The sequence below is a fragment of the Adiantum capillus-veneris genome, chromosome 1 (assembly GCF_014529385.1).
Source record: "Adiantum capillus-veneris isolate H3 chromosome 1, ASM1452938v2, whole genome shotgun sequence".
NCBI lineage: Eukaryota > Viridiplantae > Streptophyta > Polypodiopsida > Polypodiales > Pteridaceae > Adiantum > Adiantum capillus-veneris.
In genome coordinates this window covers 80,893,030-80,903,019 of record NC_140931.1, presented here as the reverse complement: position 1 = coordinate 80,903,019, position 9,990 = coordinate 80,893,030, and positions in this window count along the sequence as shown.

Here is a 9,990-nt window from a genome sequence, read left to right as displayed (position 1 = left end):
TTATTGGCCCTAGCAGGTACTAAATTCTTGGTAAAGTTTTCTTTTCAGATAATCACACTTGTGGCCACCTTCTGTGCCACCTTCTATGGTTGTATTGCAGGATATGCTAGGCATGAGGACTCTTAAGATCTTCTACATTCTTTGTATCCTCAGCTCATGCTTGGATACTCACTATATTTTGGGTCATGGTGTTTATTTAAATAAGATGCCTAACCTTGTAATGTATTCTAATAGTTAATTACCTTCACACATACACATTCACAATGAATTTCACATTAGTCTTTTACGCCCATTCCGAGGACCCCTACCTACACACCACATTTATGAAGACCCACCTTCACTTGTAGACCAAGAAGAGCAACTCATCCCTGATAAAATAGTTGACCATGAAACCACCACTACACGCACCCTATAGAGGATGCCAAATGGATGCCTGAAAAGTTTTTTCGCAACTTTCCCGACCTTCTCCACACTTTCCATCACTCACGGTCCAGTTGATTTCTCTATTGAGCAACTGAGGACAGTTGCTATCCCTGGTGGGAGGGATGTTATGAGACTGGGCACCCTCCTGTTGTAGTGGTTAGCTGCAATTGGGATAGCTGGGCGTAATGGTTAATTATGTGCTGTCTATTTATTTACTAATTGAGTTGATGATGATTTTGTAGAGTGGAATGCGGGGAGTTGATGAAGAGGCGATGGCAATTACTCTTGGCCATTTTATATTTGCACAGTATCTTAGAACATCATTTCAATAAGCCACTATGGCTCTGTAAATAGTTGTAGTGGGAACTCCCCTTATGGGTCATGCAAGAACTAATGAGCTTCACTCATTTGCAAAAGTAAAGTGGTTGTAAAAGAGGGGCCTCAATTTTTGGCACCTTAAACTCAAAGTAATATATTAAATACCAACTCCACAAGAGAGGTGCCGTGGAGTTTGGGGCTAGATTTAGGCCTTTCTCTTGCAGATTCTCTTCTCTACTCTCTTAAGCTATGGTTATTTTCTATGTACTCTCTAATCTAGTCTCCATCTCTTACACATCTCCTACACTCTCTTACAAGTTTATCTATGTCAATTCTATGTTTACTGTGTGTGTGTGTGTCATAGTCTAGGTGAGTGTGTGTGCTTGGAAATTGGAAGAAGAGGTGGACAGTTTGATGGTGATGGCTCGAAAGATTGTGTTGAATATTCTAAGCGGTCGATCTCCCCCTCTTCTCCCAACAGCTAAGGAGAACAATGCTTTCAAAAAGCTTAAAGAAAATCTTACCTCTCAACCTGTGCTTACACTACCGGATCTCTCAAAACCATTTGAGGTCCAATGTGATGCTTGTGGTGATTGCCTTGGAGCTATTTTACTCCAAGAAGGGCACGCCATAGGCTATGAGAGTCAAATGCTCGACCCTGTTGAGCAAGCTCTAGGCATATATGAAAAGGATCTCCTTGCAGTTCTACATGCCTTAGACTCATGGAAGCACTATTTATTGGGAACTCCTTTCATTCTGCGAACGGATCACCAAAGTCTTAAGTACTTCATGACGCAGACCAAGCTCTCCGACAAACAAATGAGGTGGGCAAATTTTCTTTCGCAATTTCATTTTCATATTGCTCACATTGCTGGCAAGAATAATCAAGTCGCTGATGCACTCTCAAGACGCCCAAGAGTGAATGCGATTTCCATAGCAACTCACAATGATCTATCTTCAATGATAGATGAGTACGCTATTGATCCCGATTTTAGAGATGTGATTTCAGCCCTTGCATTAGGGAAGAAAGAAGAACCATTTACTTTACAAGATGGTTATCTTCTCTATGGCAATAGACTATGCGTTACTAACTCACTACGTGAGAAAGTAATGTATGAATCTCATGCTCCACCGTATGCGGGGCATAGAGGGATTCAGTCTACCTTAAAGGGAATTGAAACATATTTCTATTGGCCTACCATGAAAGTGAACATACAAGAGTATGTTTCTAAATGTGTGGTTTGCCAAAAGACAAAATTTGATAGAGGGAAGCAACTTGGATTGCTTCAACCCTTGCCAATCCCTAATTCACCATGGGAGAGCATATCCATGGATTTTATCTTTGGATTGTCTAAGTCTATCCATGGGAATATGGGAATATGGACGATAGTAGACAGGTTCAGTAAACAAGCTCATTTTATACCTGTCAAAAAGACTATCAAAGCCCATCAAATGGCAACCCTCTTCATTTCACAAATTTTCAAGTACCATGGCTTGCCAATATCTATAGTGTCGGATAGAGATCCTAGAATGACCATTAATTTCAGGAAGGGTCTCTTTGAGAATTTAGGAACAAGGCTAAACTTCTCTTCGGCCTATCATCCACAAACGGATGGCCAAAGTGAAATAGCTAACCTAACAATTCTCAATCTACTAAAAGCCTATGTAATGGAAGTAGATCAAAGATCCCAATGGGAGAAGTACTTACCCTTAGTGGAGTATGCTTACAATAACACTATACGTACTTCCACGGGAAAAGCACCTTTCGAGGTAATTGAGGGAAGATCAAAAAGTCCCTTGCTACTTAAGGTACATGGGAAGATCTTCGTTGCAGATGAGTATAGCCGAGACCTACAAGAATCTTTTCAAAAGATTAAGGATGCTATCTCTATCTCACAGCAAAGGCAAAAGGCTGCTGCTGATAAGCACAAAAGAGCCCAAGCCTTTAAAGAAAATGATTGGGTCTTGTTAAAGTTTCCCAAGGCTCGATTAAGGCACACGACGGGCAAGAATCCTACGGGCCACCAAAAGTACTATGCTAAACTAGCAAAAAGGTACTATGGTCCCTTCCAGATTCTTCGGCCAATCAATGAGATGACCTATCAACTCAAGTTGCCCAATCATTGGCTCATACACAATGCTTTCCATGTGAGCCTATTAAAGCCTTACAAAGGAGAGCCACCTCAAGAACCAACTATTGAAGACCCACCGGAGATCGAGGACCAAGAGGAGGTGCTGCAGCCCGAGTCCATTCTCCGACATGAAGACAAGGTATTAAGAGGCGGTAAGACTATCTGACGATATCTTATTAAGTTTAAGAATTATCCTTTTGAAGATGCTAGATGGATGCAAGGCATACAATTAAAGGATAACCTAAACCTTGTCAATGCTTACAATGCTTCCCAAGAGTAAGCAAATGTACAAAATGTTAAAAATGAACAAAGTTTTTTTTGTCTTATAAGACTCTCTTTTTCTTTATTGTGCACAAAAATGAAGTAGTATGCATGCTTAGATCAAGTTTGCGGAGACGACGTCTCCCAAACACCAAGTAGAGCTTGTCACCCTACTGAGGAAGATTGATAGGACTAATGTGCAGACATGGTTGTGGTAGCCTCTGGCTCTCAAGCGCCAAATGGACTAGTCATCCATTGTGGAATGATGTCGTAGGGTAACATAGGGATCCTCTACCAGCTAAGAAAAGGACTCATGAATATGCTTTATCTTCTCTACACCATAGTCAAGGACGACTATGATTTCAAGAGAGAGGTGATGTCATAATAATCAATATCTAATTCTCCTAAATGATTTTCTCATATTAAACTGATCATTTAATGTGGGGAAGTGCCAAGGGAGAAAAAGCTAGAATATTGGTTAAGCTAGCAGACCGGCCACAGTAGGGATCCAAAGGAGGGAAAATAGGGATCCAAAGGGGGAGCCATGTGCAAAAGATCCATGTGCAACAATGGGATAAAAAGACCCTAAGGATCAGCCCATTAAGACTTCCAAAATGCTAAGGTTCCAAAATTCAAAGGTTATGTCCAAAGGTCAAACCTAGGAGAATTGGATGCTTTGTGTGTGTGAAAAAAAAGTCTTTGCATATCCCTACATGGGAGGGGGCGAGCCTTTCTTCTAGGGGATGAGAGAAAGAAAGCCACACACACACACACACACACAAGCTCCCTTTACACAAAGGGAATTAGGGACACATGTCAGCTCCCTAGCCCAGATGCCCACAAGGAGTACCCAATTCCTATTGGATGGCCTTAGAGGTGGACCAATGAGAATTAGGCTAGAGTAAATCTAGTTTAATTAATTTAAGAACACTTAATAAAAGAACCAATGAGAATTATGTCTCCTACAAGACTATTGGACAGTCTCCCAAGGGGTCCAATGAGCATTCAGGAGCCCAATGGCTTGCCTGATTCCTATTGGCCAGGAGGCAAAGGGGTTCAATGAGAGTTTAGTTTAATTATTAAATTACCTAAAGCTCTCACAAAAGGGGAAAGGGGGACACATGTCAGAAGGCTATCACTTATGCTGCTTAATTGTGATAGGCTTGACTTGGGGAGGTCCAATGAGGGCTGAGCAAGAGCAAATAGCAAGAGGGCTCGCCCAAGAGAGAGAGGGGGCTGATTTTTGCAAGGAATTATCACACACACACTCACACAATCTCATGTGTGAAGAAAGAGAAGACTATCTCTTCCCAAGCTTTAATGGAGAGCTCATCACCTACTCCAAGCTTGTGAGATAGAAGCCTACATCGACACACTCTTGGCTTGTGGATGCAAATCCAACCAAGAGCCAAGCTTCAATGCATGCTCATCTCCTCTATCAAGTTAATTACTAAGATTAAGCTATGCTAATATGAGTGATTATGTGAGGAGATGTACATCTTTCTCGTAAGATACTCCTTCTTCCTCTCAATCTACTCTCATACCCTGCTAGCTCTCACCATCTTCGAAGGTGTGTGAGGTCTTGGGTCTGAGAACGGGGATAATTAAAGTTGTGTTTACTAAGTGTTTTGCTTAGTGCATGAAGCTTTCATCTTCATTGCACTAGCTAGTCTTGAAGGAACACAAAGAATTGTATTGTACAATGTCTCTCTTGATGGGAGAAACCATAATACAAAGACTTTTGGAGGGGGACCGGCTCCATGCAAATCCGGTCCTCAACTCTTGTCAATATCTTAATTTCTCTCTCTTCTGAAAGTATTGTTGATGCTATCTAACTAGGTGTTATGCTTTTTGTTGCTCTCTCCACCCAAGCACTCTTGTAATTGTTATTAGGAATCTATTCTAATGAAATGCCCACTATGTTCTTGCTAATTTCCACTACACATAAGTTTTTAGACCATTAAATGTTACATTTTCTATCTAATCCTCCTCTATCTCGTCGTAGTTTAGAGGACGTATGTTTGATCACTTTGACTCTACATACACTTTGAGTTTCTATTTTATAGGTCATCTATATCCCAGCAATCCACCAACCAAAACTTTGGTTCGTAATTCCCGTAACACCTTTTTTCCACTAATGAATTCGAAACTATCTTCGACCCTCTTCCACCCCCGACTTTGAATGAGGTGGAAACAGAGGAGAGGGAGGTCGATGAATCAAGTCCGGCGGCAGCAAGTCTTAGCGAGGATGATTGTCATGATGATAAAGATGATGAGATGGAGGATGACGAACTCAAAGATGATGAACGCAATGCATCCACAAACGACAATTCCGTCTCTCTTTATTGATTTAGGAGCCATGGGCTTAGAATTGGATGATGCCTCATGTAGAGATCTTTTGGAAGATGATTCATAAACATTTTGCAGTTATGAAGTTTTTTGGTTGTGTAATCCATTCATCTCTCCCCCCCCCCCCCCCCTCTTCTTCTCTTTAGATTTGGAAATATGCTCAATTATGTTAATCAATTGATAGTGATTATTTTAGTTGTAACCAAGTGTAATCTTATTATCCCCCCCCCTCCTCCTCTCCCCCCCCCCCCCCCCCCTCTCTCTCTCTCTCTCTCTCTCTCTCTCTCTCTCTCTCTCTCTCTCTCTTTCTCTTCTTTTTTAAGAAAATTTTATACAATTTTCTTTAATTTTTATTGAGAGAAGGGAAACACCAAAATTTGAGGGGGGGGATGTTTATTTTAAACCAGAATTTGAAAGTTTAGGCGCTAAGTTTGGTTGTCGGATATAAAAGCGGTAATAGACTCAATAATAACAACGGTAATACACGCGATAATAATAGCGAAAACTTTCACGGAAATATTTTAAACACAAAAAAAACCCCGCCCTCCTCTCTCTTCTTTCTCTACTTGAATTTGCACCTTCTCTCTACAAAACGCGATAAAACAGTGTGGTAAACAATTGGAGATTTCCATAGTGCAAGGATTGTATTGTACAAAAGTCTCCTTTGATGGGAGAAGCTATAATACAAAGCCTTTATGGAGGGGGAACTGGATCCATGTAAATCCGGTCCTCAACTGTTGTCAATTGTTCTATTTCTCTCTCTTTTCAAGTATTGTCAATGCCAAATTAGCTAGATGTAAATTGCGATGTTGCTTTCTCAAATTAGGTACTCTCTCTATGCTCATTAGGAACTTGTTCTTAATGAAATGCTCACTATCTTATCAATTTCCGCTACACACAAGTTACTAGTGCATTAAATGCTACAAAATGACAAGTAAAAGAAGAGAAAAACACACAACTAGCACTCAATTCAATTATTGATAATCATCGGTGAGGGTAGTGGCTGTGTAGACTTGACCAAAACCAATGATGGAGATAACTAGAATTGAGTTATACTAATCTAATCCTAAAATAAGTATGAATCAATTTAGTTCTTAGGGGAGGAGAGCATCAAATCTAGCTTAGGGATCTAATTAACGTAATTAGGAGATACTAATTACTTACCAGCTCTGATACCACTTGTAAGGTTTGATTAATTAAGGCAAAAAGTTGCAATCATGGTAGTGAGAGTTTCATAATAATTAGGAGCAAAAAAAATTAGAGACAGAGCATGGAAATAGACTCACTTGATTGATTTGGATGAAAAGAGCAAAATACAAGGTAAGCAATATGGCCTTATATAGGCTCAGAGTGGAAAGGTGGCATTTAATGCTAGAAAGTGATTTCCATCACATGTGGGAGAAGGGTCAAATATCATGTGCCTATAGTGAATAGCATGTGACTATAAAGAAACATATAATTAGGGACTTCTATGTAGTGGGATGCATACATACACATAATGGTGCATGGTTGATATGCTTGGCTTTAGGGATTGGTCATGCATCAAGTCTAAGCTAAATGGCTTACCCCAACATTTTAGTGCATTGATGCATATTCATATGCCTAAAGTTTGTGTCCTTTGTGCAAACATCAAAATTTCTCCTATGGATCTCTTCGCTTTGAAAATTAGTGACCAGTCGGTCCCTATTATGATGTGCAGCCCTAAGATGCATATAATGTAGACTTATGGAAGGTTCAAACAAGATATAGGATTTTTGGGGTTTTATTTGCAGCAAGGGTGATTAATGTATAATAGGTATAGAGAATTTGAGTATTATTATAGTTATTATCTGCTATCAACTACAACTCCACACCAAAGCATCCTTGGCAATGGTATGCCACTAATTGTTTCATTTTTTTCCTAAGAATTCTGACATTTTGCATGGAGACATGAACAATGTCAATCATGAATAAAATTTTGTGGTGTTTGAAGGTTCATTGGTATTGCAGTTGGGCTTATTTGTTTTCAAAAAAAGCATCAAAATCTCAAATCTAAGTGTTGTCTTCCATTTTGAGCTATTGCATATCTGTGGAATTTCTACTTTCAAAAATTATAGACATTTTACATGTTTTTCATCTCATTATGTGAGAATGCTAAAAGTTTATGGCTTATATACATAAATGAGTAGATTTGTGCAACTCTTTATGCATGTCTACGAGTGATTAAGAGCTAATGTTTTGCTACAAATTTAAGAGTCTTAGTGGTATTAATAGTGCACTCTTTTGGTTTGCACCAACACATGGGTCGCATACTATAGTTTTTATGTTGATTCAATTCTCTATGCACTTTCATTGTCATGCAAAGCTTATGTTGGTGTTTCTTGGATGGGATGGAATGTTCTATTTATAGATGCCCCGTCTTAGAAGGCATTGGACATTGTCTACTTTTAGTTGGATGCTTCATCATCCATCGCATTACATCTATGGTAATTTGATCTAATTATATCCTTTGTAAAATTTTCAACTTGATGTTCGAACTAACAGATTTCTCATGTAGATCCACCTGGTTGGAGAGGCCCACTCACTGTGCATGATGTAGTACACATTATTGAAAGCTTTGAAGTTGTTAGGTAAGAAATATCAATGAAGCATAATTTCTTTTTATATTTTGTTTTGTTATTGAACTTATTGTTCTTAACATGTTGGCTTGCATGAATCACTATTATTGTGATGACATTTTAATGGAAGGGCATACCCCAAGGATACTTCCACATCCATGTGGCATTGAATTATAATGCAAGTTTGTTAACCCTCACGGCTCACGGACACCCTATCACCTACGAGACGGACGTTGTAACCTACGGTGGACATTGTATTATTTATTTGGTAGAGTCAGGTACCGGGCTTGTCGGTCCAATAGGAAAAGGGTAAGAGTGATCGCCGATGAGAGGCGCACTCTAACTGGGACATTCAAGGGATTAGTTGGCTAAGCATGGGCGCCCAAGTGTGAATGGGGTGAGCTCATATAAAAGCCAACTAAACCTAAAATTCACTCATTCTCTCATTTGTGAAATAGAAGAGTGCTCTTGCTCCATCTCCATCTCCTTCTTCTTCATCTCCTTGTGTGTGTGTGTGAGAGAGTGTGAGAGAGAAAGAGAGGAAGTGTGTGTGCGATCGAGCATTACGAAGGCACGACGGCGGTGAAGCGGTTGAGCGCGACGTAGCGACGTCTCCTTCTTCTTCGCGGCGAGGAATCCTCCACGGCAGGGGCATAGAGCGGTGAGTGACACACCATTGTCATCTTTTGAGCTTACTAGTTAAGCTAGTTGTGTGCTTGGAGCTGTCTGTGGCTCGCACACAGTGTTAGGCAAGTCCCTTGCTTCGACAGTGCGGCAAGGAGTGCACATTTTTGGCACCGTTGCCGGGGAATCACCCTGCACTAAGCCCAAGAGGCACTTTGTGCTTCTTCTATGAGTTGTTTGTAGTAGGAAAGAAGAGGAAGAGGAAGAGGAATGAGTTATTTTTCTGTAAGTTGTTAATTTTTGTATTGTCTGCAAGTTCTGTGATTTCTGCATAATCTTGTGTTTTCTGTTTGCACACAGTCTTTGCACAATTAGTAGTCGTTAGCTTGTTCGCAGTGAATGAATAAGTAGGTAGACAGTTAGCAATTTCTGTTTGCACACAGTCTGTACACAGTTTTCTGTTAAGGTTTGCCTGCACACAGTCTTTGCACAGTAAGGTAGTGAGAGAGGAAGTAGGTGGACAGTTAGCTCACTGTCAGTAAGCAGTTAGCAGAGTGGTTAACATATTAGTTAGTAGATTAGTTAGTGGTTAACAGCACTGTTAGCAGCACTGTTAGTAAGTAGATAAGGTAGTGAGCTGTGAGCTGTGGATAGAGAGGTTAGGTAGGTGTTGACAGTGTGTGTGTCCAAGAAAGGGTCACCTAAACCGTGCGCGGTCGTCGCCTTTAAAAAAATTAAAAATTATTTTTTTTAAAAAAAATATATATAAATAACCGAAAATATCTAAGCGTGAGTGACTGGGGGGCTACACTAAAATTTTGATCGGGATCGGTAGCCCAAGCCCAAGTCCTACCCCCTCTTATATATACTAGATTGTTGCACCCAAAAGGAGAATTTCTAACGTATGTGTGTGACCTCCCAGTCACTCACACTAAATTAATTTTTTCTTTTTTTTTATAAAAAAAAACCGAAAATATCTAAGCGTGACTGACTGGGGGGCTACACTAAAATTTTGATCGGGATCGGTAGCCCAAGCCCAAGCCCTACCCCCTCTTATATATACTAGACTCACTCTTATATATATACCCTACCTCCTCAAGAGGGAATGAGAGCATGTGGGGCAAGTCCTCCACACTCCTCCCTTCTCTTCCCACTTGCACCCTTAGACTTTCTAATTTGGGCCTAGTTCCCTACAAGAAATTGACAGTTTTAGGGATTCCGAGGGCATAAAGTGACCAAACGGAGGGCTGTAAAGCACGGCACGTCCCTCTGACCGAGACGTTCGT